At 41.0% G+C, this 17,713-nt stretch overlaps 1 protein-coding gene across 6 annotated transcripts in view; it reads left to right on the plus strand.

The window, feature by feature from the left end:
• The window catches only part of LYRM1 (LYR motif containing 1), a 31,327-nt gene that overhangs the window by 2,834 nt on the left and 10,780 nt on the right, over window positions 1–17,713 (plus strand). Inside the window, exon 2 of one of the 6 annotated variants that reach the window (XM_045848945.1) lies at window positions 10,041–10,186. The exons of the other annotated variants lie outside the window; for them this stretch is intronic. The gene's annotated coding sequence lies outside the window, so the exon portion shown is untranslated. The remainder of the gene's footprint in view (window positions 1–10,040; window positions 10,187–17,713) is intronic. 6 annotated transcript variants of the gene reach the window in all.

Raw genomic sequence — 17,713 nt, forward strand, 5'->3', positions numbered from 1 at the left:
TCAGGGCTGCGCATGGCTCTCTTTCTCAGGGCTGCACAAGGTTCTCTCTCCTAATGGCCGCCAAGTCTGGGTTTTAAATCCCCGCGGCCAATCTTCCTCTGCAGCCTCATTTCCGACCCCTCCCACACTCGGCTTCACATGCCAGAACTCGTATCCTTCCAGCTTTACTGGGCTGCCATCATGAGTCTGAGCAGGTGTGGCCCCATGTCCTGGAGCCAGTCTTCTCCGAGCTCCCACGCAGGCGCTGTAGCTTGGGGGATCTGCCCCCAGTCACGTCTTGGTGGGGAAGTTACTTCCATTCCCCTGGCTCAGAGATGATCACAGCTATTTAACATATCTAAGCGACCAGCCAAAGGCTATAGATATGTTAAATGACCACTCCAGAGGGTAGCTGGAAGGCTGTTGCTATGCAAAACAGATCTCAATGGCCCTGCTCCATTTGTCCCTTCCCCCAACCCACACCCTGGGTGGGGGGATGGAGACATCTTAAAATCTCCTGGAGACCTTAAGTTCTGGACCCCATTTCAAATGCCCATTTGGGGTCCCCCCTCTTGGCTGCACCCTGTAACAAGTGTATTATAAGAGAAAGTTTATTTAGAAACCTACAGTGGCAAAAGAAGGGCCTGGGAGCTTTGGAGAGAGAATGGCAAAGGTAACTTGCTTGGAGGGAAGAAGAAGGGCCAGGGAAAGGCCCAGGCTGGGAGGGGGAGCTGGCCCTCAGTGTTATTTTGGAAGTAGAGTTTGTAGGATTTGCTGCTGAATTGGACATGCAGTGAGTAGGAGAGGAAGAAATGAAGGATGGCTCCTAAGGGAAAACTATGAAGGGAATTACCTTATGTTCTCTTGTAAATATACTAGGTTTGGTAAGTCTGTTAACCATCCAGGTGAAGATGTTAAGAAATTGCGTATACAAGTCAGGGGAAAAAGTCATAGAGATAATAAATGTAGGTAGGGATTTATTTCTAGATCACCTAGGCCTCTTAACTGTTGGGGGCTCTTCACGTTTAGAGATTATCCAGAGAAGGAGAAGCCTGCAAAGGAAACTCCTAACACAGACAAGCCCTAAAAGATATCTTGGAATAATAGGACCTGGAGCATCCAGCAAACGTGAGAACAAATATCGGAGACTTTCAGGGTATCAAAGATGTTATTTTATTGGCCAAGTTTAACCTGCACAGGGGCGAACTCTCAAAGTGTCCAGCGACACAGTGCCCACAAGGAGCTGCAAACGAGAGCTGCGCCTAGCGCTTACAACTAAGTCCTTATATAGGGGCGGGCAAGCAAGCGTTATACAGAAGCAGACGTGGCAGTTAGCAATTCGCTTACAAAGACCGCGCGCGGGAATTTCAAACCAAGCATTCTTGTATAAAGCGGGAAGGCAGGATGTTTATTCATTAACCTAGTAATCTCCTGGCTCTAGCTAGCTAGGTTCCTATTTTCTCATGGTCTAAGTTTTTCCCTACTCCTTACAGGACCCACCCTCATAATCAGTGAGACTCATCCACCTGTAAGAGGGTGCAGCCATGGGGCCCCCATAAAAGGAATTGTAATGGGGTCCAGAACTCAGGTGTCCAGGAAATATTAAAAATACAGGATGTCCTCACCCCCACAAATCTAAGCTGGGGATGGGATACATGGAGCAGGGCCATTGAGTTGTTTTGCATAGCAACAGTTTTGCAGATCACCTCTAGAATGGTCATTTAACATATCTATAACCTTTAACTGGTTTCATAGATATGTTAAATAGCTGTGGCCTTGCCTTGAGCCAGGGAGAAGGGAGTGACTTCCACCTAAGATGTAACTGGGAGGCAACTCCCCCTGGTTACAGAACTTTCAAGAGAGCTTGGAGATGATTGGCTCCATGCCACGGGGCCATGCCTGCCCAGACTTACTATGGAAGCCCAGAAAAGCTGGAAAATACAGTAGTGCTGGCAAGTGTAGCCTATTGTGGGAGGAATCAGATATGGGACTGCAGAGGAAGATTAGAGCTGGGATTTAAACCTAGGTGCAGCAGCCACGAGAATCATCATGTGGCTTTGGCAGGGGAGAATCCTGTGGCTTTGGATCTCCCTTTGCCACACAGCTTAGGAAGCTGGAAAGCAAGGTGTAACAGCAATGCAGAGGTTTCTCAGCAGTTCGGAAGAATGCAGGAGAGACGCTGCAGGAAGGAAAGGGGTGAAAGGACGTTTGCTGGTGGGCCATGAGAAGGTGCCGTGTGGTTTTGGAATAAGAACTGGAGATCCCGACAACACAGCTGATGTTGCTGGGAACGGAGGGAGGCCTACCAGCCTAGCACGGATTACTGGGAGGAACTGGGGGCTGCCTGAGCCATGGATTTCTATTTCTTTTCCTGAGATATCATGCACCAGACCAGGCAAAGGGGAGGAAGGAAGGACTGTGTGTGTTTGTGGGTGTTTTAAGGGACTTTGGGGTTTTGATGAAGACATTAAGTTATTACTCTTAAGTCTGTATAATTTGAATAAATAATTCCTTTCCTTTTTGCCAGTCTCTAACATGGAGAGCTATAATTCTCTGGCGATGGGCAAGGTGAACCTAGTACAGGGGCACCCCAGGAAAAGGGGGGGTCAATTTGGTAACTTTGTGGGACCCCCCTTCCCTGGTGGCTAATCAGGGAAAATCATGGGAGACCACATGCGCAGTAAAACCCCACCAAAATTAGCCGGGAAGGATCCGCTCTTTAAGAGGAGAGTCCCTCTAGCCCGTGAGGTCAATCTCTGTGTGGAGTAGGCCTGCTCCGTGTTCTCTGCCATAAACTCTGGTTGTTCCGTTCAATTCTTTGTCGCAATCACCAAGAACCTGGTTACTTGTGCTAACCTGTGACACACCCAATAGCCAGCTTCTATTTATCCTTTAAGGTTTGGCTTAAATCTTTTTCTCTCGATCTCCTGAGGGCAGTGCTTTTGGTCTTGTGCCCACATGATTTGTGCCCAGTAGCAAACCCAACTTTGCTTGTTAATTGTTGATATGCCTGTCTCCCCCACGGACTATTTCTTTGTGTCCTGCTGGCTCCTAATATAGAGCCTTACCCATAGGGTTCAACATGTGGCTATAGCCAGGTAGAAACAGTTTTTATAACATATCACACGTAGACTTCAACAGCATCTGATAGGGGCTTTTGTCCCTGTTGCTGCCACTACTGCCACACATCTAGATATGCTCAATCTCATAAAATTGAGAAAGAGTATCAGAAGAAGAATCAGAAAGCCTGGATTTCAGTGTTGGATCTGCTACAGATCTGCAGAGTGGCCTTGGATAGGCCCTTTTCTTTGAGCAGAAGGGATTGGCCTGAATGGAGATTGCAGACTGGCAAGATAGATATTGCCTGCAAACATTTTGTTGAGCTCAGAAAGTGATTTGAATTTTTTGTAATCCTCATCGAGGATATGTTTATTGATTTTTAGAGAGAGGGGAAGGGGGTGGTAGAGAGAGAGAAACAGATATGTTGCCTCCCAACCGGAGATCAAACCCACAACCTAGATATCTGCCCTAACCAGGGATTCAGCCTGCAGCCTTTTGGTGTATGAGATGATGCTCCAACCAACTGAGCCACCAGCCACAGTGATTTAAATTATCTTCTAATTTACTTGTCAACATTTCAATATGGGACATTGGAGGCTTTTGACATCTTGCTCTCTGGCATGTTGTCAGTTTGGCTCAAATAAACTCATAAAAATTTAAATAAATAAACATTTTGTATCAAAATCTAGATTTTTGGCTTCACTCGAAAAATGAAGCAATCTAGCAACAGCAGCCTGAGACTCCTACATAGCAACAGTTACCTGGAGCCAAGGAGCTGCTTCCCTCTTTGTGGTTCAGTGATCAAGTTTGCCTAAAGGTCTCTCTTCTCCACTACCTACCTGGTCCCTGTGGGCATTGGATTTGCAGTTCTGAGTCTAGGGCTGTCCATATGTAGCCACTGGCTACATGTAACTACTTAAATTTAAGTAAAATTAAATTTAAAATTTAGTTCTCAGGTGCACTAACCATATTTCAAGTGCCCAATAGCAGCATGTGGCCAGTGGTCTCTCTCTTGAACAGCATGCATACAGAATATTTTCATCATTGAAAATGGAGCTAGAAGGTACTCTGGATGCTAATCATTCCACAAAGCTGAAAGTGGACAATCTTTGTTCCTACTCAAGGAATTTTGTGTGGTAAGGAGCTCAGTACCTCTGTAGATGAGAAAAGTTGCTTATTTAATAGTTATTTGATAATTGGAGGGTACCTGGGAACTGTCATGAAGGTGGGGACTCCTGGGCACAGTGAAGTTATTTATCATATGGTTGGATCAATTCTCAGGTGCTAGAAAGCTTCGGCTGTATCTAATGTTAAAACCAGAACTCCTTAGGAAATAATCCAAAATGAGGGATCTAAATGTTAATTTAAATTTAAGTGTTTTGTGTTCTCCAACTTCCCTAATTTCTGTGAAGAGTTGAAATCCTGGGTAGTTAATGAAGGAATGACTGGGGTTGATCTTTAGCATGGACCTAACTTAGTTTTCATTTATTTCCAGCACACACACCTGTAACACCACTTGCTACTGTGGTTACTGATTCCCAACGCCTCTGGTTGACCCTTTACCTTGTCTTTGTCTCAAAATACACAGATAAGGAACCACATACTTCCATTTCTTTTGACTTGGGGTTAGAAAGTTGGTTTTTCATTTAGAATTGTTATCCCTGATGGGAAGAAAACCTGTAAATTTCATGGTTACAATAACCTGATTGGATCCTCTTACCAGTGCAATTTTGTATGTTCCCCGGTCCTGGAATATTTAGAATGAGTGTACTTCCTGGCTGGTGTGGCTCAGTGGATTTAATGCCCAGCTATGAATCAAAGGGTTGTAAGTTCGATTCCTAGTCAGGGCACGTGCCTGGGTTGCAGGCCAGGTCCCCAGTGGAGAGCACTGAGAGGCAACCACACATTGATGTTTCTGTCCTTTTCTTTCTCCCTCCCTTTTCCTTTCTAAAAATAAATAAATAAAATCTTTAAAAAACAATTTAGAGTACATGTACTTAACCCATAAGATCTTGTTTGAAGGAGTTTAAAAGTCAGATGTCAATATTTTTTTTACTTTTTCCTATGTTCTAAAGATTTCCCATACATATTACAGGGCTTAACCTAATTAGTTCTATTTCTTGTAGGTATAATAAAAACATGATCTGCCCCCTATCTGACACACCATATTGTCATTTTCTGTAAAAATATACTGTCCAGAAAATAGCTATGGTATGATTAAGTATGCCACAGTATCCTCAGATTTGCAAAACTGTGGCAATACAGTTCCCCCTTTTTTAAAAAAGATGTTTAATTATTCTTAGAGAAGAACGGAGAGAGAAAAAGAGGAAGAAAACATTGGTATACACTTGGTTGCCTCTCACACGCCCCCCAAATGGGCACATGGCCTGCAATCCAGGCATGTCCCCTGACCTCAAATGGAACCAGAGACCTTTTCTTTTTTCTTCTTTTTTTATTGTTGTTCAGTTTCAGTTGTCTGCCCCCTCCCCAATGCTCTCCCCTGCCTGATCCAACCCTCACTCCCAAAGACAATATCCTCACCATTGTCCTTGTCCATGGGTCCTTTGTACATGTTCACCTTTCTTCTCCCGACATCATCTTCTCCCCTCCCTCTGGTCCCTGTCATTTTATTCTTTATTTCCATGTCTCTGGTTCTATTTTGCTTGTTTGTTTGTTTGCTTGTTTCGTTGATTAGGTTCCACTTATAAGTGAGATCATATGACATTTGTCTTTCACTTCCTGTCTTATTTCACTTAGCATAATACTCTCCAGTTCCATCCATTCTCTTGCGAAGGATAGGAGTTCCGTCTTTCTGCTACATACTATTCCATTGTATAAAGGTACCATAGGTTTTTCATCCATTCATTTATTGATGGGCATTTAGGCTGTTTCCAGCACTTGGCTATTGTACATAATGCTGCTATGAACATTGGGGTGCATAGGTTCTTTTGAATTGGTGTTGCAGGATTCATAGGGTGATAATCCCAGGAGTAGAATCACTGGATCAAAAGGCAGTTCCATTTTTAGTTTTCTGAGGAACTTCCATACTGTTGTCCACAGTGGTTGCACCAGTCTGCTTTCCCACCAGCAGTGCACTGAGGTTCCCTTTTCTCCACAACCTGGCCAGCACTTGTTTGTTGATTTGTTTATGATAGCTATTCTGACCAGTATGAGGTGGTATCTTATTGTGGTTTTAATTTGCATCTCTCTGATGGCTAGTGATGTTGAACATCCTTTCATATGCCTATGGGCTCTCTGTATGTCCTCCTTGGATAAGTGTCTGCTCAAGTCCTTTGCCCATTTTTTAAATTGGATTCTTTGTCTTCCTGGAGTGGAGTCCTATGAATTCTTTATCTATTTTGGAGATAAAACACCCTTGTCCACAGTATCATTGGCAAAAATATTTTCTCCTGTGTTTGGTTTGCTTTTCATTTTGCTGATTTTTTTTTCTTTAGCTGTGTAGAAGCTTTTTAATTTAATATAGTCCCATTTGTTTATTCTTTCCTTTATATCCCTGGCCCTAGGGATATTGGTGAAAATATTGCTGTGTAAGATATCTGAAATTTCTCTATGTTCTCCTTTAGGACTTTTATAGTGCTCAGACTTATATTTGAGCCTTATATCCATCTTGAGTTTATTTTTGTGTATGGTATATGTTGGTGGTTGAGTTTCATTTATTTGTATGTAGCTGTCCAGCTCTCCCAAAACCATTTATTGAAAAGGATATCTTTTCTCCATTTGATGCTCCTGCCTTCTTTGTCAAATATTGCCCATAGAGACTTGAGTTTATTTTTGGACTCTCTATTCTGTTCCATTGGTCTGTGTGTCAGTTCCTGAGCCAGCATCATACTGTTTTGATTATAGTGGCCTTGTAATACAATTTGCTATCAGGTATTCTGATCTCTCCTACTTTGTTCTTCTTTCTCAAGATTGCTGCAGCTATTCATGCTCATTTATGGTTACATATTAATTTTTGAAATATTCTATATCTGTGGAATATATCATTGGTACTTTAATAGGGATTGTATTGAATCTATAAATTGCTTTGGGTAGTATGGACATTTTAATGATGTTAATTCTTCTAATCCATGAACACAGTATATGCTTCCATTTGTTTGTGTTCCTTAATTTCCTTCTTCAGTGTTGTGTAGTTTTCTGAGTGTAGGTCTTACCTCCTTATTTAAGTTTACTCCTAGGTACTTTATTTGTCTTGTTGCTATATCAAATGGAATTTTTTTTCCTGATTTCTGTTTCTGATATTTTCTTGTTGGTGTACAAAAATGCCTTCAATTTCTGAATATTGACTTTGTATCCTGCTGCTTTGCCAAATTCACTTATTAGGTCCAGTAGTTTTTTGGTGGAGTCTATAATAAAGGCAATATATGAGAAACACACAGCCAACATCATACTCAACAGGCAAAAATTAAAAGCTTTCCCACTAAGATTAGGCACAGGACAAGGTTGTCTGTTTTGACCACTTCTATGCCATATAGTATTGGAAGTTCTAGCCACAGTGATCAGATAACAAAAAAATAAAAGGCCTACAAATTGGAAAGGAGGAAGTAGAACTGACATTGTTTGCATACAACATGATAGTGTACATAGAAAACCCTATGGGGACCTTTACTCTTCACAGGCCAGTGCTTAGTCCACTGAGCCACATCAGCCAGGGCAGACACTTCCCTTTTTGGATTCTAGTAATCAAAAACTGAACCCAGAACAGGGAACAAGTTCATGGGGTGAGTGTGTTGTTTGATGAAGGTGAGGAAGGACAGAGAAATGTGGGGCACAGTTTATCTTCAAGGATATCATATTTGACTAGGGATGATTCTATATAGGATGTGGGTATAGGCCAGAAAGTAGGGAGAATAGGGGAGTACTTCCTATATGGAGTAAAAAGTGAAGAAAAGGGTATGTGAGGAGTAAGAGATGAAGGAAGAAAAATAAGAAGAGATCATGATCATGCCTGTAATGTTGGCACCTACATTATATTTTCAATAAGAAGATGCTCTGTGTCTGAAGATAAGCACTGCCTCCAACAGGGTTATTGACTCATACCAAAGAACATTAGCCATTTACTATACAGGGATTATTAATGATCAAAGGGAAGCAGCTGTAGGAAAATCACTACCACAAAGGTCTTAATAAATTTGCCAAGGGGCTATCCAGTTCTTTTCCCCACTTCTGCAGACAAAGCTTAGCATACATAAAAGCAACCTTCATTTCCTGCTATTCAGGTAACATTTGTCTTTGTTAACTCCCCTTTGCTTAGTGATTTGCATGGATTATCTCATGGATGATCCTTACAAGAAATCTTTGAAGAAGGTTCTGATGTTGCCCCATTGTACATTTTAAGAAAGTAAGGCTCAGGAAGACTTGCCAATGTGATGAAGACAAGATCCAAGCCAAGGTTTGACCACTGCAGAGCCGTTAGTTCATTTTTGCATTATGTCTCCCCTTCCTTACATTTGTGGAAAAATTGCCCAAAACTAAGACAGTCATTCTCTACTTTGCTATCAAGGCCCACAAATCTGTTTGCTTTGGCATTATAAGAACATTTCAGTTCCCTAGAGATTCTCCAAAGACAAACTTAAAATGAACATTTTCTGAGTTGGCTTTGACCCCCGATCATTTGGGTACAATGAACCTTATCCCACTAAAGGATTGTTTTTCAAAAACAAAGTATCACAATCTATTTTCCTATATGCTTGGTTCTAAGCTTAGCAGAAACATAGTAAATCACTTTAGTCCAGTGGATGAACCCTAACTGGCCTTAGACGAACTGAAGACTGAGGTTTCCTTTATAGCTGTGTGTTGAATATCTTATACTACCCTGGATGGAACTGATAAGGCCTCTTTGCCAAATAACATTGAATCTTCAGTTCTTTGTCCTGACATGTACAGCACTACTCTCAAAAACATCATTGTGAGGGTTTATTAGTATTTTTAAATGCTCTAGGGTCTTCAGTTGGAAAACCTGGTTCATATATTACCACATATATCTCAAGATGAGAATGGATATTAGTGGCTACCATTCTTTGTGTATAATTTATTCTTCCTGCAGATATACAGCATGGGGCAAAAGTAGGTTTACAATTGTGAATACATGAAACAGTTTATACTTGTATCATTATTTATTAATTATGGTATTATTTCCCATACCAACAACTGTAAACCTACTTTTGCCCCACCGCGTGGGGCAAGCTCCAACTACATGCCTGGCCTATGAGTGTAATGAATGAAAGATAACCTCTCTTCCACCTCCCTCCAAAGCTTGCACAGTAGAGGAAGAAAGGTAAATCACCCCTGGCTGGCGTAGCTCAGTGGATTGAGCGCAGGCTGGGAACCAAAGTGTCCCAGGTTCAATTCCCAGCCAGGGTACATTCCTGGGTTGCAGGCCATAACCCCCAGCAACCGCACATTGATGTTTCTCTCTCTCTATCTCCCTCCCTTCCCTCTCTAAAAATAAATAAATAAAATATTTAAAAAAAAAAGGTAAATCAAACAAAATTATAATAGAGCAGGATGAACATTATGATGGGAGTGTACAAGACGTGCCAGCAGTATGCACGGACAGGATGCTGACCCAGTCTTAGTGTGAAGAAGGCACCTTTAAAAGTGATGGGAGCCAAAGGATAAGAGTCAGCAGCTAAGCAAAGAAGTGTGAGTGGAGACCTTCATTTGTCAGAGTCCCAGATCAAAGGAGATAGGGCCGCACGACCTGGGTCCAGCCACTACTGGTACACAATAAACACATGAGACTGATTTCCTTTGGGCAAATTTCACAATCTCTACCTTCTGCCCATTCCTCCAAACCATAATTTACTTGGGAGAGACATTTGACTACATTACATTCATTTAGTCATCATGAGAAAAAAGTGTACCAGGGCCAGATCTTGAAAGAAAGGAAAGAGCTCTTCTGCCTGGGGCTTGAAAGTGAGGGATTCTGGAACTTGCCTTTTCTATCCCTTGTTTGTGCTGTAACCATTTTTCTTCAATAGAAGGCAAAGCTTCATGAGAGTTCAATATTTGGAATTTTGACATTCCTGACAACAGAGTCATGCTTCTATAAATTTCATCGTGAGAAGGAATTTTCATCTCTGCTCTGAAAGTCCCCAGTATCCATGCTACTATCGTCTTTCTAAAGGTAGGGAAAAGGTGAAGTGGATAAAGCCCCTAGTACTATCAAATCTCCCCTAGGCTGCCTATAAAACTAGATCTAGACATGCCCATTACCTACATATGCTAGAGAAAGGGGGTTCTCAATTCTCTGCAGACCCTTTTACTGTACTGGCAAGGTCAGTGCCTTGTTTTCTATTTATTTATTTAATACTCACCAGAGGATATGTTTCTTGATTTTAGAGAGGGAGGAAGGGAGGCAAACATCCATTGGTTGCCTCCCGTACACACCCCGACTGGGGATTGAACTAGCAACCTAGGTATACTCCCTGACTGGGAATCAAACCCACAACCTTTTGGTGCATGGTACAACACTCCAGCCAACTGAGCTATCTGGCTAGGGCTCTATTTTTTTAGGAGATTCATCCCTGCCCATTACAAGTTCCCACTAATGATTCCAAATTAAAAACAGGGAAAAGTTTATTTATGGTGAGGGAAACAATTATCCAGCTTTTTTGGCTACTGATTCCAGCTCTCCTGTCACTTGAGTTGTATTAGGTAATGTGGACGAAAAGGGGGCCATATACGAAACCTGACAAGCTCAAGGGGAGGCCTTTGTGGCGGCCGTACAAACTCTAGAGGACATGAAGTAACCACATATGATGGTCTGAAATTAAAACATCTTAACTAAAAGCAAATCATGGCAGATAGTCATGTCCTAGGCCAGTGTCTTCTCTGAGAAAGGTCAGTCTTCACTTTAACCAAGCCTGTCATCTTTTCGCATCTATGGTAATATGACTTTGTAATGTAAGAGTAATCTTCCACACCCCTCCAGGCACAATCTCCCACCAGAGCAGAGACCACAGAACCCCCTCATTGTTATCTTGTTCCCTGCATACCATCTCTGTGTCCTGTAAATATTGTTAATGATGCTGTACTCATCAATGTAAAGGAAGTATGTGTCTGTTTTAGTTTTTATCCAATCTCAGAGATTTCCCTACTATGTTTTCTCCTGCCTCCCTAATCTACCACTAGTGGATTTCATGTAACCCCCTCATGTCTTCTCCTTTGGTTCTAATGTATAAAATAAGGTGCAAAACTGCCATTCTCTGGAGCATTTATTCAATCCATTGAGATTTTGCTTCCTAGTGATTGTTGTCAGTTTGCCTCAAAATAAAAAATTCTATAGGTTTGTAAATTTCTTACATTGACAGCAAGACTCTTCACCATATCTAAGATTGGTAGAATCAGAAGTACTTATGATATAGTTTGAAATTCAGCACATTTTAAAATATGGAAATCAGACCATGGTGCTCCAACTTGCTCAAAATGAGTGTGTCTTCCTTTTTTGCACTTAGGTTATAAACCAAACTTCCCAGGGCCTTCCCCTCCCAACCTGTGTGCAGTTCTGGCCACCTGTGGCCTAACCTCCCCCATAAGCTCTGACTACATCAATATTGAGGTTGGTTCCCACTTTAGCCTTTGTTCTTGCCCTTTCCTCTTCCTAATCCACCTTCCTCTTAACTCTTCCCATTAATAGGCTCCTTGATAGCATTCAGGGGTTGCTCAAATGTTGCTGCCCAAATAAAATAACCCCCACCTCTGCTCACTCATCTATTACTGTTTCATTCTTGGAGAGCACATTTTACCACCAGAAATTTCTTCTTGTGTATCATCTGCCACTCGAATATAAGCATAGGAGGGCACAGATCATGGCTGCTTGTTTATCACTATCCTTAGAAACACATGAGCCTGGCACATGGTAGACACTGAACAAAAGTTGAATGTATGGATGGGTGCCTGGGAGGCAAGTGCCAGCATAAGAAAAGTCCAAAACTTAGACATTTTTTCTCAGAGTTTATTTGAGTGGAAGTGACAATACTTGTTGGGAAGCAAGATACTCTGGAGAATAACAGTTTGCAATTCCTTTTATTCATTTGGAATTAAGGAAGGAAGATCACACCATATGGAGGCAGAAGAAAAGGTGGGGATCAGATTATAGGATAGTTAAAGTACGTGCTCTCTTGAGTGTGGTGGTTTCCCTTGAGGGGGTCTGAAAAGAGGCATTTCAAAGGTGTGTTAATCTAGATGCACAGAAACAATGAATGGGGTTTGCTTAAGGCAAAGATAAGCCTTCTACTAAAGAAGGTAATATACCTGGGGTATGACTATAAGCCATAACCTACACAGTTAGGAATTTAGGATCAGATCACCTGTGAGATTATTTTCTGTAGAATCCCTTTTCCTCCACAGTAGTGTGGAGCCTGCAGGCTGATAGCACTGTAATGAGCTCTAGTATCTCTTTTGTGATGTCAGCTCCCTTTGGCTGCTGCAGGAAATGGAAAAGCAGAACAGTCCAGCCAAATGTCTACCTCCTTTGAAGGTGCTGATGTGAAATGTAATTGAAGGAGGGCAGGCAGCTCCAAGGGAGGGGGATGGACAGATACTATATAGGGAATCTTATAAAAAGATAATTGTCTTCCTTATCAAGGTACAAAAAATGGTCTTTTCCTCTTTGTGGGATGGAAATAGAATTGTTTAGTTCACTTTGTCACAATTGGCTGAACTCTCAGGTGTCCAACCTTTTGGTGTCTTTGGGCTACACTAGAAGAAGAGGAGTTGTATTGGGCTACACATTAAATACACAAACACTAAGGAAAACTGATAAGCAAAGAAAAAGGTTTTAAGTAAATGTACAATTTTGTTTTAGACTGGATTCTTAGCCATCCTGGTCTGCATGCGGTCCATAGGCCATGGATTAGACACCTCTGCTCAACAGACATTCAACACAGCTACTGAGGTTGGGTTATCACAACTTTGGGCTCTAACTCCAGACTGTCTGGTTTTGAATTATGACCCCACTGGTGTGACCTTGGACTAATTACTTAACCTCTCTGCATGTCAGGTTCCTTCTTTATAAAAACAGATTGGTGGTATAATATCTACCTCACAGAATTTTTGTGATGATTATGGAAGTAACATATGTAAAGAACATAGTAAAGCCTCTGGCACAGAATAAGTGCACAGCAAATGTAGTTATTAGTAGTAGTAGTAGCAGCAGCAGTAGTAGTAGTAGTATACTACTACTGTTCTAGTGAGCAAAACAGTCCCTGCTCTCCAGAAATTCAGAGGGAAAAAAGGACTCATTGAAATTGCAAAAGAGCAGTAGCTGGCTGTGAAAGGGTGTTCCAGAAAAACATGAGTACTGTGAATAGGTATATACTAGGTGGGTGGGGTGGCTAGCCATCAATAGGCATTCTAAGTGGATGGCTCAGCCAAGACAAACAACTAGACAAGACAGCAGGTGACTTAGAGCAGCAGCTCCCAAATTTCTTTTTCAGACTCCACTATCACAGCTTTTATTATTTATCTATACATTAAACTAGCTTAAAATATGTTGTGATACATTTATTTAAACGAAGTATTATCACTATAAAATCAAAGCTACTTTAAATCATGGTTTTGTTGGGCCATAAAAACATTAAGAGAATCACAGTAAGATAAATAGTTGTATTTTATATCAAAAATCACTTCATTGACCAATCTTTGGGACACCTGCTGTAGGGGAAACTTTCCAACTGTGACCAGAGGCCAAGTGCACTAGCAGCAAGCCTTGTCATCCTGTTCTTACTGGCACAGGCTACGCAGGACAGTTGCTTGGTAACGACTGTTAGCTTGGGATTGTTTATACATGGGATACGATTTTTAAAAAAGAGGCCCCATAGTCCTGGCTGGCGTAGCTCAGTGGATTGAGTGCTAGCTGCGAACCAAAGTGTCACAGGTTCGATTTCCAGTCAGGGTACGTGCCTGGGTTGCAAGCCATGACCCCCAGCAACTGCACATTGATGTTTCTCTCTATCTCTATCTCCCTCCCTTCCCTCTCTAAAAATAAATAAATAAAATCTTTAAAAAATAAAAATAAAAAAGAGGCCCCTTTCCCATCACAATTTCTTCCATTCACACTTTATGTCTTGCCTTTCCTCATTGTGGGATTTGGGGTTAAGGAGGTGAAAGGACACAGAGTTTAAAGAAATATCAGTCTCAGAGTGAAAGATATAAAAATTTTTACTGTAAAAGTTCTATAAGAATAGACTTCACAGGCATTTGAGACTGCAGTTCAATTGGGGTGTTCTAAACAATTTCTTATCTCTGGTGTCACCAGTGGGAAAATCCTAGGAGACTCCATTGCATCAGATCAACCCCTAAAACTAGTGGGGAATGAAAAGGGTTCCTCCAGTTATGCATCAATGAGAGGTCATTGATAGTTTGAGGAATACATGTTCTTTTTGAGCCATTAAATCCACAGGAAGGAAGACTCCTAGGGAAAAGGCATTTTTATCCAAACTGGTTACTTCCTAGTAACTGAGACAAATAAATGTAAACCAAAAGGAAAAGAGCTTTTTAAAAAAAATTTTTTCATATATGACAATTTTTTTAATCCTCATCTGAGGATATGGTTTTTTCTCATTGATTTTAGAGTGAGACAGAGAGAAACATTGATCAGTTGTCTCCCATGCATGCCACAACTGGGGATCAAACCTGCAATCCTTTTCTGCATAGATGATGCTCCAACCAGATGAACCACCCAGTCAGGGCTATATACAGCTGATTTTGTTTCCAGAATCTCAAGTTTCTGTAGCATGAGATATTTTCATTTATTGAGCAGGCATTTGTTGACTACCAATTATGCACCCTGATAGGTGCTGAGAATTCAGCAGTAAATAATACAGATGTTACTGCCCCCATGAAGGTTAGAATCTACCGAGGAAGGCAGACATTAACAAACCATTCCTTGAGTGATCAGTGCTTCAAAGAAGAAATACAAGCAACCAAGGACAGTTCAGCAGAGAGAACTGATCTGGTGCATATAGTGAGGAAGCTGGAGGTGGGAGGAGGTTGGGAGGGGGGAAGGATCATCCGAGACACTCATGTTTTCACTGAGAACTCAAGGATGACTAGGAGTTGGTTGGTTGGTTAGGTACATGGGAGGGGGTCAGAGGAGACCCTTCTAGAAAGGGAAAACAGATGGGTATGTACCCCTAAGGTAAGAAAGAACATGATTTCCTCAAAGAACTGAAGGATTCTTCTATTAAGGAAAAAACAAAAAGAAGCATTTTTTTTCTTGCATTTTCACACAAGAATTAGAAGTAGTAGACCAGGCTTGTAAATAGTACACCACAGGAAAACTGCTTTAGACCCTTCTCTATGGAAATTCTTGGAATTTGTAACTGTGCAGAAACTCCATTTCTTTAACGTGACTTCTCTCCTTTCTGTCCATCCACTCCTTTCTTTAATCATTAAGCCCTTAGGACATCAGATTCTGGGCAGTATCAAACTGTCTTAACAACAAAGCCTCAGGCCTATTGACCACAGAAACAGGATTTCGGTCAAGCTAATGATAAATAATACCTTGATTTCGGTTGTGTTTCAGCCCCAGACCAATGAACACAGAATGACCCTGCAACCACATCCTCACAAAACCTAACACAGTGACCAACTACTTCTATCCTGGCCCAACCACTTAGTGGAGCCCACAACTCCAGTCCCCTCAGCCACCTTGTGGAATGATTTTCCCCTATACAACCTATCCCCTGGAAGCCATTCAGGAACCAGGTCATTAAGCACCAGTTTATCTATGACCCTGGATTTGGCAGCATTTCCTCAACTAATAAACCTTTACTTTGTTGTAAACTCCTGTTACCATTTGGTTGGGTTTTGATTCATGCCCGTGAATGGATGCCTTCAGTAGCAGATTTAGGTTTTCTGGGTCAACTGATGTTGGAGAGGGAGACATTACTTAACTCTCTTTCAGTATTAGTTTTCCAAGTACTTAAACATTTATTAAAGTGTTTTGAAAATAGGCCTATTAAGTACCAATTGTTATTTCTGCTTGTTACCTTGAGTACCTTAATTACAGGGCTCCTATAACAGATTCTGGTGTATGATCAGTTACCGATTGAAGCTAGAGTAGAAGGAAACCAATTAAAAGTCCGACTTAGCAGAGGATTGCTGTTGTTTTAATATGCCAGACCTTCCTTTTGCTTCAGGGTCATATAGTCAGTTCCATTCCATTGGTAATGATGGGGAAGTGAGGCAGTCATTAATGGAAGTTAGTTACAGACTCCCTGCCTCTCACAGGAACTCACTCACAGATTTTCATATGAAACCATGGAACTTTAGGGAGAGCCAGAAACTCAGAAACCTTTTTCCTTAAGAAAAATGTCATCATTTCAGCTGGGTTTTTATTAATGATTAGCCACAAAGTATTATGTTCCAAAGAATTCCTGGTTTTCAGGAATTCTTTTAAGCATCATGGACATCAGAATTGGTGTTAAATATAACTTCAGTCCTGTTAACTTTTGAATTGGGTGAAGTAGTGCTTTCAAGCTTTTCATCAAATAGTTAAGCCTTGGTTCATTTTTCATTGCTCAAGAAAATTCACCAGGGTCAGGGTAAGTAGAACAAATAATCATATTTGAAAGATTCTCTGTACGGTGAATTCTTTACTGGTACTTAGAATTTCTGGATAAACACATCACCTTCCAGCTCCCATCAAATTCTTTAGCTGCCCAAATTCTTATAAACTCAATACTACTCTAAAGCATACTATCTCTGTTTGTTACCCCTCCCATTTGGGTTGGATATAGGTCATGTTCCCAAAGGGCGTGAACAGTCTACTTCTTGATCCTGATGAGCTTGTTTGAGAAAAGCCCGGTATTCATGATGAGGTGTCCCAGTGCCTGGCCCTACACTCACTCCAAATCTGTGTTCTGGTTTTCTTCTCTGCCTCCCACTTGTTAAAGGCAGGACAGGATTCATTCTCTTAAGTCTGACTTAATCAGAATCTTCCAGTGTAGAACTTCTTTTTTTCTTTCCTATATTTAAATTTAATAGTAAAGAAATAGGCTGAAGTTTTTGCCAAATGTCCATCAGCAGGAGAGTAGTACACACAGGATAATTTCATACAATGCACTGAATTGCAATAGTGAGAATACGTGCACTAGAACTATGTGGAACATCATGGATAAATCTTAAAAATATGGGCAAAAAATCAAATTGTGAAAAGACAACTTTTTATGTGTATAGTTTTTAAACTTAAGTAATACTATATAATGTTAAATGTAAAGATATGTGTGAGAAAGATGAATATAGGATAGTGTTTCCTTCTAGTAGAGAACAAAGGGAATGTGATTTGGAAGAGGTACAATGGGGGTTTCAACTTTGTATATAATTTATTCTTTAAAGGTTCATTGTGAATATATGGCTGTTAATTGTATTACTTTGTCATTTTGTATATCTGAAATATTTTATAATAAAAATAAATATAACACAAATTTTAAAAATGCAGTTAACTTTTTTATTTGCTTGCTTTTTTTATTGTTCAAGTACAGTTGTCTCTATTTTCACCCCACAGCCCCCTACCCCACCCATTCCTGCCTCCCACCCTCAAACCTAGCCCCTTTGGCTTTGTCCATATGTTCTTCATATATGATCCTTAATGGACCTTTCCCTATTTTCCCCCATTATCCCTCTCTCCCATCCCCTCTGGTCACTG

The sequence above is a fragment of the Phyllostomus hastatus genome, unplaced genomic scaffold, assembly GCF_019186645.2.
Source record: "Phyllostomus hastatus isolate PE091 unplaced genomic scaffold, TTU_PhHast_1.1 phas_contig_64, whole genome shotgun sequence".
NCBI lineage: Eukaryota > Metazoa > Chordata > Mammalia > Chiroptera > Phyllostomidae > Phyllostomus > Phyllostomus hastatus.